Source organism: Ursus arctos, unplaced genomic scaffold (genome assembly GCF_023065955.2).
Source record: "Ursus arctos isolate Adak ecotype North America unplaced genomic scaffold, UrsArc2.0 scaffold_25, whole genome shotgun sequence".
NCBI classification, from domain to species: Eukaryota; Metazoa; Chordata; class Mammalia; order Carnivora; family Ursidae; genus Ursus; species Ursus arctos.
This window is the reverse complement of record NW_026622930.1, coordinates 34575211-34594274: the sequence shown is the minus strand read 5'-3', so window position 1 is coordinate 34594274 and position 19064 is coordinate 34575211. Positions and strand designations below refer to the sequence as shown.

Below are 19064 nucleotides of genomic sequence, written 5' to 3'. Positions count from 1 at the left end.
AAAAAAAAAAGATAGGACTATAGTAGTTGAAACAAGAGATGATACAGGCATAAACTAGGGTTTTGGTAGTCAAGATGGTGAGGAGCGATCAGGTTACAAACTAAGATATTGGTGGGACAGTGGGAATGGCAAGTTAGAAGAAGGAAAGCATCCAGAATAACTTCTCCAGGTTGGGTGATGGTGGATGGTGGTTCTATCAACCAAGATGGCAATTACAAGAGAAGGAGGTTTAGGAGAAGGAATGATGATTTCAGTGGGTCAGAAATACTCTGTGATAGCTATGGTGTTATAAGTTGGGTATGCAACCATGAAGCAAAACGGAGAGGCTCTCTGCTCTCATTGTGCTGTCAGTTAGTGGGGAACACAAATAGTCCCTGAATTATTATAAATAATTTATAATTTACAAATTGCAAAGTACTGTAGACGAGAAGTACGCATATTAAACAAAGGTTAACAGGGAGGTCTCACCTGGCCTGTGAGATATGGGAAGTCTTCCAGACAAGCGGCCTTTAAATTGATACCTATGGGACAGATACAATTTTGACAGGCGAAGAATGGGGAAGAGCATGTGAAGGACGGCAGCAGGAGTCTCAGATATCCTGTGGGATATGCTTAGCTTGGGGGGTGGGTGTCCAAGTGGAAATGCTTAGCTTGGGGGGTGGGTGTCCAAGTCCAGGGGAAATAGTCTAGGAATATTTAAAGTCATCAGCATAAATAGGTGGCAGCAAAAACACCAGAAATGGGCAAGATTGTTCCAAAAGAGGCTGGATGAGGCTGAGGATGGACCCTCAGCAACCCCTTCCCTGGGGCATGTTAAAAAAAAGGAGCCAACAAAGAACAAGGCAAGTCAGGAGATTACCACATCTGGAAGCCTCAGGGGAGAAAATTCCAGAAGCAGGGAGTGAACAACAGCCTCTAAAACCCCACAGAGCTTTAGTCATTCACAAGTGGTGACAACACTGAGAACAGTTTCTGTCAAGTCATGGCGGCATAAGCCCAATTGAAGTGGGGAGTTGAATAAAAGAGGGCAAAATAATGTATAGCCCATTCCTTCAAAATATTTGATGGGACTTCGACAGTAGGTAGACAGAGATGCAGGGACAAAGGACAGTTTTACCTAATGGGAGAAACCTGAGTTTGTCTCTAGGCTCTAGGAAAACAGCGAGAAAGAGAGAAGAATTGAAGACTCAAAAGAGTTTGAGATCTCTCACACAGTGGGAATTTAACAGAATTTAATATTTACCATTGGGCAAAAACATTCAATAGCATTCCAGATCTTTGATTGGATATGGCTCTGTCTCCCTCTCCCAAAGGGTACAACACTGGACTCCCTAGATCAGTTATGCCTCAGCTGGTCCTACAGAATTTCCACTAGCTTGACCAGGCCCAGAAAGCCACATGGGTGGGAAGAAACCTCAAATTTCCATCCCATCTTCCAGGATGCTAGGAGACTCACTCCCTGCTCCAGGTCAAGGACTTGCCCTTCATTAAGGGGAAAACCGAGAAACTCGGTATTATTTCCTGGTGAACAAAATGGTGCTACCTCAGCCCAGAAACTTGCCTACGAATGAGTTCTCTGTGAACAGAGAGGGGCTGGCAGAGAAGGGCTGCTGATGCCCCTCAGATGGGCCTGGCTCCGTGATGATCCCTTTCAGGAAGTGGTGCCTGACTGTGATCATCCTTGGGGCCCTTGCCCTTAATTTGTGGCAACTCGCCAGAAAGCAGGAGCCTCTCACAACCACGCTGTGGTTAAATGACAGCAGGGACGCCTGGAACCAGTAGGCTCTACAGAAGACAAGGGAAACCCTGATGGTCCTCTAAACAGGCAAAGGGCTTCCCAACCAGCAGAACACTTTGAGGAATGAATAAACCCCCAAATCATCAGCAGCTTGGAAAAAGCTAAAAAAGAGGGAAAGAACACGTGTGTGTGTGTCTGTGCGCGCGTGCACGCACGCACGAGAAATCCAAGTGTGTGACAGAGAGAGAGAGAGAGAGAGGGACAGGACAGCCAGCCAGCCAGCCAACGAGGTGCCTAGGAGAAGAAGAAAAGTCTGGGCAGTTCAGTAGGGGTGCACTAACGTAGAGACCCTGGCCTATCACCAAAGAGGAACTTACTCTAAATACTATTCTTTATGAAATATGAAAATAACATTCTAAAATGTTATTCTTCATGGTTTGAGGAGATAAAAAAAGAGAGAGAGATTATATTCGATAAAATATTTTCATCACAAGACATCGTTGCCCCTTGTAGTCTAACATAACATAATTGGCTGAAGAGAAATGTGAGTTCTTCTTAGTAAGTGGCCTTCAACTTGGGTTTTCCACACAATTCCTCTTGTAGCCACTGGGACCACAAAACCCACAACCCCCACCCCCCCAACACACACACAAACACAAAACAGGACAAGAAACCAGGGGACTGCCGTGAGTGCGCCCCAGCAGGGGAGGCGATTCGGGAGCTCCTTCACCACCACTACCCACTGCCTCAGAGAGAGCTGCTTGAGCCCTACCCCTTCCTGTCTCCTCCCGGCAATACTGCCCCGCAGGGCTGGAGCAGGACCCTGGTAGGACTCCCACACAGGGCCACTGAGAGTCTCGAAGGGCTGGGGCGCTGCACAGAGCTGCGGAAGCACTGTCCGAAGCCCAGGCTCTGGCCCAAGGAGTGCGGCCTGGCAGATGGCAAGACACACTCAGCCCAGCTGGCTTCAGAGCCACCTTGCCTGATTCAGGGGAGGGAAGAAAAGGAAGCCATGTGCTAATGTTGGGGTCTGTAGCTGCCACCAGTGTAAGCAGGCAAAATCCAGTAAAGCCCGGGAGGCTGTCTCTCTAGGCATCCTGCTTTGGGAGGAGACAGGAGTATTGTTGCTTTATAAGGCAGCTTCCCTCATGAGAGAGGAGCTTTCTGATGCTCATGTTACAAGGTTGGGCCAAGAGCCCTTCTTGAACATCCTCACCTGGGCTCTCCACAGTCTGCCACCAGAGAGGGAAGATCTGGTGGGTGGGAGACAGAGCCACGGCCAAGTTCTTTCCTTTAGCACCAGACCATCCAACTTTCTCGACACTGCAGACCTGCCTCTGAGCCATCTGCTAAGCAAGCTCAGCAGGATGCCCCTCAAGAGGCTTAGCCAAGTCCAGCAAGGGAGCAAGAGCTGCCGGGCTGGGGAGGGAAAATTTAGTCCTGCTAATAACTGGATGCTCTAGGCAAGTCATTTCTCTTACTCACAAAGCCTTCTTTCATTCGGAAAGAAGGAGATCATACTACCCAACCTTCCCCAAAAGGATTAGAAGGAGCAAACTTTGCAGAGAGAACGCCTTTGGTTTTCTAATCCCTCGATCCAGGGTAATAGAGGGTTCCCAGGGTTTATTCCCATTCATACAGGAGTTCAAAACACCTTCAAAGAGAGGGCTCTGCCTAAAGGGCAGGAGTCCTCAAGAATGTGTTGCCTTATGGGCACAGAGGAGGGAAACTTGGCCCCAAGTATGGGAGAGCCATTGTTGAGAGGCCACAAGTCCTAGGAGATGAAAAGCAAGCGGTGGCAGTAGTTGATATGCTGTGGGAGCTTGGACAAGTTCACCACTTCTGTGTGCAGGGAACAAAGTTCTTAGTTTTCCTTTGGGACTCAAAGAAAATTTGAGTCCGTGTTCTAATTTCCTTATCATTTGTCCATATGGTCCAGTGCATCTCCTTGTGGGATTAGCACCAGAAACCAGTAAACAAAGGCTAGACTCCAAACAAGTAACTCCAGAATGCTGAATATGAAACCCAAAAATGCAGCATGCCTTCTGAGGGCAACTGGGGTCCACAGATTTGATAGTGGACCATTATCATCTATGACACCATTATCATCTATGACAAACCCTCAAATGAATGGAGAAAAGTCTTTGCTTAGAAACCCTTTGCTGCACATTGTGGCAATGATCAAACTACAAAGAGTGTCCTTCCACTTACTGGCTACACCTCAGAGAAAAAAATAATCCAGATTCTGAGAGACGTTTGGTGTAAATGAAAACAGCTTTTCTCTGGAAAATACAAATTATCTCTGGCACAAGGGACCTCAAAGAGACATCTAAAATTTTACCCCGAATTTTTGTTTTATTTTATTTACTATTGCCAAGAATAAGAAACATTACTTGGCAAAAAATATTATATTCAAAATTTTACATCATTATAGGATTCCTTTCCAACAGGATATTCGATGCATTATTCTTTGACCCTTTATAACATATGAGAGTAGCTAAAAATGAACAAGTTAGCTAAAGAGAAACCAAGCTATAATGACAATAGTAGCTCTCATTTTTGCTCAACTACCATGTGCCAGACCTGTGACACATACTTTGGTCCAGTCCATGGCACAATCCTATCTGCAAGGTGGGTATCACTATTCCACATCTTACTGATGAAGAAAATGAAGATCTAAAAGATGAAATTATCTGCTGAGGCCACACAGCTAGTAAGTGTCGGAACCTGAGTTCAAAGCCAGGTCTGGTGGTAGCCAAAGCAGGTCTCTCTCTGCCACACCACGGGGCAGGAGTTTCCACTAGAAATGAAGTCTCCTGGCAAGGAATGGAAATTTACTATTCACAGGGTAGTGAACAGAGGGTTAGGATAAGTGCCAGGTAACATAAGGCAAAGGGGCAGCTGTGTTAAGACTGGTTAGTATTTAAATCCTTTAAAGGGTAGGGTAAGTGTTACTGCGGAAGCAGATTTAATATATTTTGCAGATGAGACTACAGGGGAAGCCAGCAGATGTTAACAAGGGCCCCATCTAGAGAAACTGGAAACTCGAGCAGGGGATAAAATGAGATCAAAGTCAGGAGCAGTGGGAGGCCCTGTTGGGGGAGGGGGAGGCTTGCAGAGCCAGAACAGTCACAGGTGACTGGAAGTGAGAACTAGAGGGGAAGCTGCAACTGGACACCAAGTTAGTGAGACGAAGGAAGGAAGGAAGGAAGGAAGGAAGGAAGGAAGGAAGGAAGGAAGGAAGGAGTAGAAGAAGGGAAAAGGCCGAAAGCAAAAACAAAATGGCAGTGTAATTTGGTCTAAGTATACTTCATAACAAATGGTTGGTGCCTGTGTGCTGCTTGGGAGAAGGCACAGGTGACTTCCCTGGGCTACAGAAGAGAATGGAGTGAGTCATGGAGATCAGCTGTCCATTCCCCAAGAACCTTGTCCTCATTTTACAAGCTCCCTTAGCTTGATCACACCAGCTACCCTAGCAGTTTAAAACTAGCTCCATATTCTTGGGTAGAGCAAAGATACACACACGCGCGTGCACACACATAGACACACACACCAATCTGATTTAGTGTCACTTGAAAACTGGTTGAATAAAGTATGATTCTTCCATACAGTGGAACAATTTTGAATGAGGAAAATCTACAAGTATGTATGTGTGGAAAGATGACCTTATGTATTGATGAGTAAAATAATGTAAGCTATTAAATAGTATTCATAGTATAGATCTTTTTCTGAAAAATAAAGAGCAATCACATGTTTTATCAATATACATATATTTTTTCAAGTTGAAAGAATATGCATCTAATTGTAGTGAACGATTATCTAGGGAATAATGAAGGGAGGTGATGAAGAACTTTCATTTTCTATGGTCTGTACTTCTGCAAAATTTTACGTTAGTAAAGCTTTGTATTACATTTGTAAATAGAAAGGAAAAAGAGGAAAATTTAAGTGTCCCTGAAAAGACTATGAGTAAGTCTTCCACCTCATTTCAATGACAAAAGGTACAACTGCCAAAAACATGTCAGATACTTCCTGCTTATTAAAATATTTCATATTGCTAGAATCTAAGATAATTACAACTATGGCCTGATCCTTGGGCTTCTATCCTTCCCCAAAATAGAGTCTGGGATGACAGGAGCTGGACTTCCTACCAAAGAGCCCCCTCATTCATTGGGCATGAAGGAAATCTCCCAGTGACATGAACCAAGCAAAGAAAGTGCATTCACACCCAGAGAGCTTTCAGGAAACAAGATCCTCTCTTATCGCCATCAACAAGGAGACTCATCTTTCACCAAGTCATTGAATGAGCCTCTTTGTTTCCCCTAAAGGATCATCATATATTCTTTCCCTGCTTTTACAGAAAGTCCAAGTGCCCCAGAATTGGGCAATGAGAGGCCGAGGAGTCGTCCTAATACAAACTTACTTGTCCACATTTTCCAGAGAAACAGGACCTAAGATGGCAGGGCACGGAGAAAAGGGGAGGAGCATGACAGTGGCTGCAAAAGTGTGAAGGCAAGAATGTTTGCTTTATAACTGCTTCCAAGCTTACCTGCGTGTCACGTACCTCCCATGTCCCATTAAAAAGGGAAAGAGAAAGGATGGAGCCTACCTCGGATGTTGCAGGACAGGTGTGGTAGGTCTGCCAGGGTCTTGACAAACATGCGTTCATGCATCATCCTCTGTGCCAGGCACTCTTCAAGGCCCAGAGAACAGTTAACATAAAATCCCTGTCCTTGAGGAGCACAGAGTCACCCTGAAGACTCACAGAAGTGTGGGATGCCACTGTGCCACCTGTCATGGTGTCTGAATGCTGTAGTTTGTGACAACGGTCATCCAGGGCACAGGCATGCTGATTGGCTCCCCTGCCACCTGATGCTTTCCAGCCTCCCAGAGACTTCCATCAACCACCAATCCTCTCACCCCTTGTTGCCTTTCCACGCGAACTTACTTTTCAAGGGCTCCTCACCCGCTCAGCCCAAAAACCTGGCTCTCCATCACACAAAACTTCCCTTACATCTGTCACAAACCATCCTTTTCCCATCGAGTTCTCAGACAAGCTCTGCACTCACTGCTTTCTCCTCCTCACCATGGCTTCACTCTAATTCCTGGTAATTGAGTTCGACCCTCCACTAAAATTGCTTTCTTGAGGGTCACTTGAGTCTCTTACAAGGCTAACAGCCTCCTCTGATCCTTTCCCATCATCCTTCTCCCACATTAGATGCTATTAACCATCCTTTCCTTGAAGCTGGATCCCTTGGTTTTGGATTCTCTTGGTTCTTCACTCACAGTATGTTGTTACACCACAATCATTCTGTAGGTCCTCTACCTCCAACCATACCCTAAATGTAGGATTCCCCAAAGTTAAAGTTTGTTCTCTTCCCTCATACCATCCTCTCTGCTTTCTGTGTGGACTGGGGTGGTCAGTTCGACGCCCCCAGGCCCAGCCCCTCCTGGGCTCCACATCTGCTATAGTAGCTCCACTGAAACACGCCACTGACACCTCCCACTTGACGTGGTCAACACTGAACTCCTTCTTTGTACCCCTTCCCCACCCTCAGAGTTGCTCCTTCTTTTAAGACTTAAATCGCAGTAAATTAGCAATGCCAACCTCCCAGATACCTGAGCTGGAAAACTGTAAGTCATATTCAACAGCTCTCTTCCCCTCACTTCAGTGCCACTGGGCACAATGCACCTACAAGTGAATTTTACGATCTTCAAAATGTGTTAAGACTTAAAAAAAAATGGTGCCAATTAAGACTATAAAATCAAAATTAAGAACAATTCCAAAATCCCTTCAAATGCTTTTGATGGCAAAAACATTATATTTAATATGGGATACTGATAATTTTATATCTTTGGTCCTCTATGTGGTAGAACCCATGAAAAATGACAGTGGGTCAGTCCTACCTCAGACAGAAAGTCCAGATACTTTGACTTCTCTGAATCGCTTGGATTAACTTCCTCCCTTCCATTCCCACTGCCCTGGTGTAGATCTGCTTGAGCCTTTCATTGTTTTTCGGCAGGATATCCTAAAACACACCTGACAGCACATCATTCCCCTATTCAAAAATTTTGATAGTGCCCCCAGGACCTGACGTATGAACTATAAGCTCTTTCCGTGGCATTCAAGGCCTGCTACAACCTACCTCCAACCCATCTCTTGGTCCCCTCCACCACTGTATGCTCTCATTCATCCTTTGGTGTAGCCACACCAGACTCCTATCCCACACGTTCCTATTTGCCCCATAGAATGCCCTCTCCCCTACTTGGCCAGTGAAAAACATCCTTGTCTCAAGGATCAGCTCAGATGGCTGCTCCTCTGTGAAGGTTGTTTTCCCAGGGTCCCTGGCCCAAACCAGTCTGAGTTTCCTAGAGACCTGAAGCAGTTTGTAGCCCCATGATGGCACTGCCTCACTGTGCATTGCTCTGCACTCTGTCTCAAGTGTCTGACCCCACTGCAAAACCATCAGCCTGTCAAGAGCAGAGAGCTGTGTTGTAGTCAGTCTCCTCTGTACCTGCCACACAGCCTAGCATATAACAGACAACAATGCCTCCCAGATAGCGGCCATCTCTTGTCCCTCCTCCCTGCATCACTCTGCTTCTGCTCCACCACTACTTGGCCCTCCATGTCATTGCTGTGTATGGAGTGGACACTTAGCTAGGTCTAAACCAACAACATTTGGAAGCTATGAAAAACCCTGAGCTTCCAACCCACCATAACCATTCTTCCTTGTGTCCTAGATTTCAGACAGTGAGAAAAAGACTTTGGGGTCAAGCGGCTTCAAATCTGAAGTGTGGCACTTAATTGACCATGTGACCTTAAGCAAAGGTAGCTTGACTAGCCTCAACTTCCTCACCAGTAAGATGGAAATCACATCTAACTCAGTGGACTGTTGCGAGAATGAAATGAGTCAAGGCGTTTGAATCTCTAGCATGGCAACCGGTATCTGACAGGCGCCCGTAAGTGAGTAGCAGCAGGAAACAGAAGCGGGGTCTCGGACTGCACAAACCATGTGACCTTGTCAGAAATCATTCCCCTTCGTGGATGGGCACATAAAACAGAGATTCTTACAACAGCATCATGAATTGAGGACTCAAACTTCATGGTGCTACTTATACATCTTAAAGCCATCATGGAAAAATAGTAGCATAAGGTGCTACGCAGCTGTTAAGAGGGAAAGAGATCAATCTCTATGTCCTGATGTAGAAAGATGCCCAAAGTGCTTCATTATTAAGTGAAAAAGGCAAGTTGCAGTACAGAATGAAATATAAACGACCATAACATTCATACACACATATATATGCATGTGGATACATGTAACATAGCCACACGCATATATATACACCTACACACTTATGTACCTATATCTATGTGTGTACGTCTGAATGTGCCTAGAGAATCTCCAGAAGGACATATGAGAAATTGTTAACAGTGGTTACCCCCAGTGACGGGATTAGGAATGCCATTTACACTCTTTTGTACCGTTTGAATAATTTTTACCATGAGTATACGTTCATGTTAAAATTATTTAAAACCAGTTTTTAAAATCTGCTGGAGAAGGAGGAGGAGGGGAGAGGCAGGGAGGGAGGAAGGGCTGGGCCATGTACCGAGAGACCTGGGTTCCAGTCAGAGTCCCATATTAACTAACTTCACAACCTCAGGCAAATCACCTCCCCCCTGCAGATCTCCCTTATTGATAAAATAGGAGCATTGAACCAGGCACTCTTTGGAGAAGATTTCTAGGTTATTAGACGATGTCTTCAAGGTCCTCTGAGTACATTTTACTCCTAGAACATCTCTCTCTGAGATGTTTTGATGTTTTAAGCATCAGGTTTTAACAAAGGAAAATACATAACACTATTTCGTTTTGACTTCCCTCACATCTCAATGAGAAAGCATTCCCACCATTTCACAGGCAGAGAAACCAAGCATAGACTGTAATGATCATTTGCCAACCAAATCCACTGCTCACTAGACTCTGCTGTTTGCAAAGAATTATGAAGCCAGGAGTTTTATAGCTCCCAGTTCATTCGTGCCTCTTTCGCAGAGCAGAGCGGGCACAAGGCTTATGCAAAACAAGCAGAAGGCACTCTGCTGATGGAAACAGGGTGAGATGTAAAGTGACTTCCTCTGGGTCAGAGCATAAACAAAGCTCACTCCCAGCACACTTAGGAAGTAAGTATCGAACCCCTGGGATCGACTCCGCACCCCTCCCCCACCTGGACCGACAGTTTCACCTTGAAGATGCATTTCACTGCAGTCATTTTCTGAGCGTTTTCTGGGTCAGAAGCAGGGAGAGCAGCTAAACCGAGGCTGCTGATGGAGTTGCTACATTGAGGGCACGGTACTGAGTTACCTGCTCTACCACGCACCCACCCAGCTCATCTAGCAACCTGCCTGGCGAGTATTTTTCCAGTCTCCTGGGCAAAGTGACTTCACACAGCTTTGAATGCAAACAACCTCATTTGTCCTCACAGGTATGGGGCTCTGTCTTGCAGAGGGCACTGACTTCCTCCTCCAGCCGCAGCTCACTTTGGTTCTACTATAGAATCTCACTCTCCATACCTGTAAACAGCTTCCATTCTTCTGATGACTTCACCCTGTGAGGGACCCTCCTGCCTGATGTCTGGGCAAAAAGATTTCTCAACGGCTGCAGAAAGCACATACAGGATGCACATAGTACCTTGCAGAGACAGGGAGAGCCTGATCCACGGACCCTACAAGCAATAGCCTAGATTTGGAATGTGCAAAACCAAGACCTTAGCATGGCTAAAATACTACAAAGTAAACCATCCCCCAAAATGAAAAGGATGGTTCTCTCAAAAAGTGTGCAGCTGGGCTACTAACCAGTAGTCGGCTTGCTAGTAACCTTTGCTATGGCACCTAGTAATCCGTGAGATGGGATAATGATCACCAGCTTCTGTGCCATTGTAGAGCTTCTAGAGGCAGCTATTGGTTGACCCCACTCTCGCTGTCACCTCTGGGTCAAGTTTGCTGACTGCTGTCTGCTTACCACTGGCTTCACTGTGCCCCCTTAGAACTCATTAGGGCCTTCAATTGTCTTGGCTGAGTCCCTTCCTTTGTCTCTTTACCTTCAGGTCCCTCTGAAGAATTAACTTCGTCCTTTGCCCTTCTTTATCCTGGACACATCTTCCTAAGACCTTTTGAGGACCTTCCGTTCATCAGTTCATCTCAGACCCACCTAAATATTTATAAAAGCCTAGCAGCTCCACTCACTGCCTTTGGAAGCTAAAACCCACCTCCTATCAATCACTGGGCATAGAACACAGTAGAAGAAGAGAGCAGTTGGATTGTAGTGGGAGTGTGTCCATAACAGAGAGTTTTGTTAAAAGAAACAAAAATGCTCTCAAAGGCCTGAGCAAGCAGTATTCTGGTGAGTCTGGCCACTGGTGAAACTCACTTTTTGTCCGGGTAAGGCAAAAATGGGGGCAGAACAAACCAACTGATAGTGGTGTAATATTTTACAAGGCAGTTTCCACTCTGACATACCTTAATGACAACAAACAGAAAAGGTTATGTGCACCCAGAAAAAGGAAACCACCTCTATATGGGAACTTTTCATCTTTTTTCTGAAATGTTTTTCTTAACTCTTCACCATTATAAAACAAATCTTGTGTATATCAGTTTGAAACACCCACTCAAAGAGCCTTTCATAGCTGCATTCTGAGGGTCAGCCTCAAACATTCACTGAAAAATGAGGTGGGAGTGACTGTATTCTGGATGAATAACTAAACTTTTCTAGCAATAGACATATTCTGATGATGTAAGTTAAAAATCAGCTGTTACTTTTGTGTCTGATAAATGGAAAGCAATTGGAGAATACAGAGGTGGGAAGACAGCCTCCACCCAGGTTTAAAACATTCCTCTTCATTCCTTACCCCTATGCCATCAACACCGAGTGTCTTCTGTTAACCCTTCTTCATAATCCGCTGTATAGATCGCCATCTCGGGGATCATTTTCAGTGCCGAACATTCTTGAAACTTGCTCTGTCAGTCAATTCAATCCACATTTCTTGAGTGCTGCACATGTGCCAGAGGCTGGTAGGCACCAGTGCTCACACAGGCACCAGACGAATGTTCCTTCTTCAAGGAACCCATAATCTAGAGGAGAGCTGGACCTGTACACGACCAACCCAACCAGGGTATGATGTGAAAAGTGACAGCTTCAGGGCTCATAGGAGAGAGTGGATGTCTTCGTGTGTTAGGGAACAGGGGATTCTGTTCGAATCTGTTCTGTTTGAGTGGGGCCTTAAAAGATACATGTGTGAGAGTTCACAGCTACCGAAAGGGAGAAAGACATTGCAGGCCTAGAAAACAGAGGAGCAAAGTTGTGGATGTGAAAACCACCCTGAGCTGACACAGTCACGAGCATCCGATGTAAAGTAAATAGAAAGGGAATGAAGCCAGGAGGGATGTTGGAAAAGACTGCCTGTCTGTTTAAACTTTATTTTGGGGCAACGGGGAACCATTGAGGGCTTTAAAGTAGTTGAATGACTCACATTCATGTTTTTAAAAATAATTCTGAGATCAGGGTGTAAGATGGGATAGAAAGAGACTAAAGGCCAATTATTCAAACATGAGACAGTGAAAATTGAAAGAAAGAAACTAGTCTGAAAATTTTGAAGGAAAAACGAACAGGCAGCCAACTAGATGCAGAAGTGTGAAAAGAAGAAAACCCAACAAAGTTGCTGGGGTTCGTACTTGAGACGATGGCGACAACAGGAACCTAGGTATGAAAACAGGTAGAAGAGCAGGTTTGGGGGTAAAAGGGGAACTGAGAGGTCCTATTGCTTCATAAGAAGTTTGAGACATCTAGTTACAACCAAATGAAGACAGCTAGCTGACTGCTAAAAGTAGATCTGGAACTGAAGGGGGAGATTGGGCTAGAGATGAGGATTTAGACGTACTGGCAACCCCAACAGTGGAAAGCTGGTAGAGAAGAAGGAACAAAAAAGAAAGAAAAGAGAAGGCAAGAAAGAGAAAGCAAGCCAGCCTGCAATGTAAGCAAGCTGGGAGGAGAAAAAGGAGAGCCTGGATCCCAGAAGCCAAGGGAGGGCTTACGTTCAAAGCCAGAGGGTTGACAAAGTCAAATATTGCAGAGAACTTGGGACCCGGGTCTGGAAAGAGGCTACCTCATTTAACAATATCAGACCTCTTCTAAAGCAATTTTAGCACAGCTATGGAGAGCTGCCTTATGACAGTGGGTATATTGTACAGTACTAATTAGCATCTTCATCCTCAGATGTCAAAGAACTATGTTGAAAATATGATTCAGAACATTAATTATTTATTAAAAGCTAATAAGGGGATTCAAGCCTATTAGGTTAAATCGCAAATATAAAGCAACATATAAAGGTATACAGCTAATTACCTCTTTAATTTCAGGCCATTAAAGATGCAAGATAAGAGAAAAAAAGAAACTGTTAGAATTAAGAGCCATGGAATATTGACCTCCACCCAAATATGGTGGGTACAGTGATTCTAAGTAAGCACTCTAGAATAAATACATCAGGGTTCAAGTTCAGCTTTGATCTTCTCAGTGTATAATTCTGGGTAAGTAAACTTCTTTAAGCCTGATATTTTTCATCTGTCAAATTAGGATAACAACAGAAATGACAAACACATATAAAAGTTCTCAGCATATGTCTCTATGCTGAGAGACTTAAAAATGTTAACTTATTATTATAACTCATTATAATAATATTCCTATCCAAGATACATATATATATATCAATTATATATAATTTCAAACATTCACTCTTTAATTTTTTTTAAGATTTTATTTATTTATTGGACAGAGAGAGACACAGCGAGAGAGGGAACACCAGCAGGGGGAGTGGGAGAGGGAGAAGCAGGCCTTCCGCTGAGCAGGGAGCCCGATGCGGAGCTCGATCCCAGGACCCTGGGATCATGACGTGAGCCGAAGGCAGATGCTTAACGACTGAGCCACCCAGGCGCCCCCACTCTTTAATTTTTTAATCAATAGCTATTTTTGAGCTACTCCCCTCTGTGTACCAAGCATGACTGTAGGTGCTGAAAATTAACAACAACAACAAAAACCTAGCTCTCCATCATAAGAAGCATAGTCTAACGATGTAGAAGGCAAGTTGATAGTTGCAAAACAAGATGATCCATCCTATAAGAAAGGAAGGAGAAAGATGCTACAAAAACCATGCAGGAGGAAGTGCCCTGTGCTACCCCAGGACCTGGGAGGGAGAGGGGCTGTCAGCCAAGGCCATGAAGAGGAGGCAACACTTAGGCATTACAAGGAACTCTGCAAAGACATTTTTAAGGATAAAATAAATATTAAGGTGCCAACACACACACACACACACACACACACACACACACACACACTCACACTCCTGAAAAAAAATTTTAGAGAAAGCTCTTTGCCCAAGGGCAAACAGCAAGAGAAAAGGAGCTGGAAGCAACCCAGACTCTTGTCATCCAGCTCAAGGAGATATTTTGGTTGAAATACATCGTCACATAATATTTACACCCTTCCCCACCTGAGTTTGGGTTACATGTTTTACAAAGCAAATTAAACATCTCCTGCCTGTCCTCTAAAAGTCTACAGTTTTCAAACAGGCGAACTAATATACGGACAAATGCAAGAACTTTGATGACAAACTATCCCCCCAAGACGGTGTTCTCAAATAAACAATTCTCAAGTTCAGTTTGGCTCCAAAGGTGAGGATGTTAATAAAATTTGCCCTTCCCTTTGGAGACCTGGGAGAATTATTAAAATGGCATGGATTGTTCCTCAAAAAATTAAAAATAGAATTACCATATGATCCAGCAATAAACCGGAGTCTACAGTCCTGAGTATATACCTGGGAGAACTGAAAGCAGAGTATAAAGAGATATTTGTATAATAATAACCAAGGGATAGAAGTGACACAAGTGTCCATAGATGGATGAATGGATAAACAAAACGTGAAAAATACATACAATGGAATATTATTTAGCCTTAAAAAGGAAATTCTGACACATGCTGCAACATGGATGAATCCTGAAAACATTATGCTAGCTAAAATAAGCCAGACACAAAAGGACAAATACTGCGTGATTCCATTTACATGAGGTACGTAGAGTAGTCAAATTCATAGAGACAGAGAGTGACATGGTGGTTGCCAGGTGCTGGGGGGTGAGGGGAGTTCATGTTTAATGGATACAGAGTTTGAGTTTTAGAAGATTACAAAAGTTCTAGAGCTGGATGGTGATGGTGGCTACACAACAATGTACATGTACTTATCCCCCTGAACCAAATACTTAAAGCTAGTTAAAATGGTAAGTTTTGTTATACATTTTTTAAAAATTACACGGTTTGCCATGTCCATTAAATAACTATACTTCGTCATTTAAGAACAAATGAAAACACCTTGTTTCTGACATTGAGTTGCAATGCCCTCGGAAGAGGGGACAAGAGTATGAGACTAGGCCCCTTAGAAAGTTCTACATCCAAAGGAGCAGAGTCCATTTACTATTCCTTGGGAATGGACACCCATGGAACCCGCTAAGAAGGTGACTTTGTTGGCAGCCATCATCGGAGAGTTTTTAATTAATATAATCCCTGTGCACCAGCACCACCCTGTTACGGGAAGACTGTCAAAGCATACATTCCAAAAATTACTAGTTGAACTTCTTTGTGAAAAAGCATTATGAAGGGCTTTATGTAAGACCTGTGACTGTAATTCATAAATCAGTTCTGGCCTTTAAGAGAACATGTGGAGCAAATAATAGATAGACATAAGTTAAATAATAGTAATAAAGGAAGTCTATGATTATGTAACTGGCCCTTTAGCAAGTTTGTAGAATGGCTGGAATGTTCCAGGAAGACTGATGGAAACCTCTCCAAATCTGGGAGAAATGTTCAGGACTGAATGAGTAGAAGCAGACAAACCCGGTTCAAATAAAAGGTCTGTAATGAGAATTGGTAAGAGATAAAGATAGAAAGAGATTGGAGCTAGATTACAATGGCTCTTAAGAGTCAACTTTGTAAGTTTGGATTTCCACCTCTACCCAGAGGGGAACCACTGCAGGTTTTTGAGAATGGGTATTACAGGACAAACACAGGGTACAGGATGGCTTGGAAGAAGGAGACCCCTAATTGATAGAAAGCTGAACTCCAGGCCTGAGGGCTACTAAGTCACAAAAATGAAACCAAACATGTGCTTTTCATAGGTTAAAGCTAGGACTTTAAAATATAGCCATAGGTTTATATATGCAATGAATTTTTCTTGAAGGATATATAGGAAACTGTTGACATTGGAAACTTCTTAGGAGAACTGGAGGTAGGGGAAGGAAGACTTTTACTTTTCATAGTATACACTTGTACAATGTGGATATGCTTCTTAATCATGCTCATAAATTCATTTTATAATTAAAAAAATTTTTTTAAATATGACAACCAGAAAGTGTTAAAAGATGTTTAGGCTGTAAAGAAACTATTCAAAACATTTCTATTTATAAAATGAAATATATTTCAATCCTGTTTGTATTGTATCTTAATCTCTACCACATAGTAGAGATGCTGTGAGAATGACCTAAAAGTAGCATTATAAAGTACACAGAACTAACCGCACATGTAAGGCTCTACTTCAAAACAAATAGATGTCCTGAGTCACCCACCATAAAACACCTTCTTTCAGGTATATTTCAATGAAAAGTCTACCTGAAAATATTCCAAATCAACTCCTTGATAACAACAAAAATAAAAAAGAATAGCTCACAGTACATCTGACAAGATATATCCCGTCTTGGTAAATGGCTTTTTCATTCTTAAAGTTGTTCAGGCCAAAACCAACTGAGTCATCCTTGACTTATCCTTTTTCTCTCATCCTCTATTCCCAAATCCCATGAGCTCTATCTTCAACTCCAGAAGCCAGCTGCATTTCCCACCCCACCACCATCATGCTGGCCCATCATGTCTAACCTGGACTACTACAGTAGCTTTCATTCTACTCCCTGTTTCCACTCTTGTTCCTTACAGGCAGTCTTCCACAGGACAGCCAGAAAGATCTTCCTAATACACAAATCTGAACAAATCACTCCTCTGGCCACAACTTCTGGTGGCTTCCTATTGCATGGCTAAAACCCAAAGACTTGCATGGCTGCAAAGCCTGCATGATCCAGACCCTATTTCCTCTCCAATGTCACATCCTGCACTCACCCCTTGTCCCTCCTCTCTAGTCAGGCTGGCTTCCTGCCCATTCCTTGGACATAGCAGTGACCCCACCTCAGGGCCCTCACCCTCAATCTAAATCTCTTGTCCCAAACACAGCCATTCCCCTCCCTCACTTGGTTTGGCTCCCTGCTCAAATGAAACTTCATCAGAAAGGCCTTTCCCCACCATCCTGCCTCAGATAGAACCACCTCTCTTTCTCTTCACACTGCTTTTTATTTACAGCAAATTATATATTCTTCTGTTTGTTGTTATTTATTCCTGTCTCACCCAACTAGTGTGTATGCTCCACGACATCAAACTTAATATTATTTAATTTAATTTTTATTTTTTATTTTTTTGCCATTTTCACTCCTCTATCCCCTGGGCCTAGAATACATCTGGCAAATAAACGAAAGCTCAGTAAATATTTGTTGAAGACTGAAGTACAAATCAAAACACCTAAGATACTGGACAAAAAGAGGTTTTCAAAGTCCAAAATGAGGCATAAGCATAATAATACCCAGTAAATTTGGGGTAAAGGAGTGAAAAAGCCAACACATCAGTTGACAGGTATGTAAACCTATCATCTATCTGCAGCATGCTGGGAATCCACATGGACGTCTGACATTAATTCCTACTTTGGGACTACATCTGTGTACATGCTGGGGGGCTACTCTTGAGATTTCGTGCTTAAATAGTAAATACCATAACAAGTTTCCTCCTCCCTCTCACCAATGAATAGAGCCTGAAAGTTCTGAAGAAAGAAAGCAATCACTGTCTCAACCAGAAGGCCCAGAATATTCAATTACCCCATTGAGGAGAAGATCTGGACAAAGCCCCAGCCTCAGAACGAGGAAATTGGGTCGAAGTCAGGTTCTGCCATAAACTACAAGAGGGAGCTTGGGCAAAGCATTGTTTGTTTCTAATACCGTATTCTCTATTGTACTGTTTCTTCACGTGGTCACTACAAAATCTGATGATGCATATACACGGGCACCCTGAAAGCTGAGGGACTACCCGTCATCTGTGTGATTGTCATCCTGTGCTAGCTCACCTGTTGTTCACCTTCCCTCGCCTGCCACCAATGAGGTTTGTGGAAACAAGGATCTGATCCGGTCCCTCCCCTGCTCAAAAACCTTTACGGATCTTCAGCTTGAACCTCCAATGGTTCAAGCGTCTTTCAAACTGAACCCAAACCACCTTTCCAGTCCTATTTTGGCCCATTCCTAGGATGCGCCCTACATTTATTCCAGCCACACAGAACTGCTCCCCATTCCCTAATTCCATCACCCTTTTTTGCACATCTGTGTGGGCGATGTGCCTAAGCCTCCACCCCCACCCGTCCTCCCTTCCTCTATTAGAGAAACCCTGGGCACTCACCAGCCTGATTCAGACTCTGCCTCCCGTGGGCTTTCTCTTAGGCGCCCTGCTGAATCACTGCTTCTTTGCAAGAATCTTTCCCCATCAGACCAGGTGGTCTGCATCTGATCCTTTGCCAGTCCTCAGCATAAAATGGTGTAATGCACACAGTAGGTGCCCAATGCTTGCTCTCTCTCAATATTTCTCAAATGGCTCTCTCAGGCCTTTCCAGCTCTTTCTCTGACTTATGGCTTGGAGGCAGTATTAGGAAGCGGCTTCTCTTACCTTTCTACACCTGAGGAAATATGCTGGAAGATGCCGCTGACTGACCACTCCTAGGGGTTCCCGGAAACAGGCAGGAACTAAGTAGAAGGACAGAATGAAGCTAGAGACCTCTCCCCAGGCCTCATAAGTTATATATATCTTTAAAGTGTGCTTCGTTTTATTGGAAGTGCTATGAATTCTCAAATGAGGCACACCCTAATACAAAGGGAAATGATTTTCAACTTATTCATTTTCAGGATTATTCAAGTTTCTGTTCCTCTTCATGATGCTGGAAACTCCTGAATTGACTATAATTCAAAGCAATTCTTGTTCTTTAGCTGCCAAGGTGCCCTGTTATTCTTTCATAACTATCCTGGATGATCAGAGCCCAGTTCAATGCAAAGTCTATTTTTTTCTAGCTCTAAACCTTTTCATTTGCTAAATTTACAGCATTCACATGAAAGGAAGAAAGGAAGCCCCACTTTTGCCCCCACTGGGAACATGATATATGGGTT

General features: G+C 43.7%; 1 protein-coding gene across 2 annotated transcripts in view; it reads right to left on the bottom strand.

Moving 5' to 3' along the window:
• The window catches only part of SPTB (spectrin beta, erythrocytic), a 119945-nt gene that overhangs the window by 96554 nt on the left and 4327 nt on the right, over positions 1-19064 (bottom strand). The window lies entirely within an intron of this gene.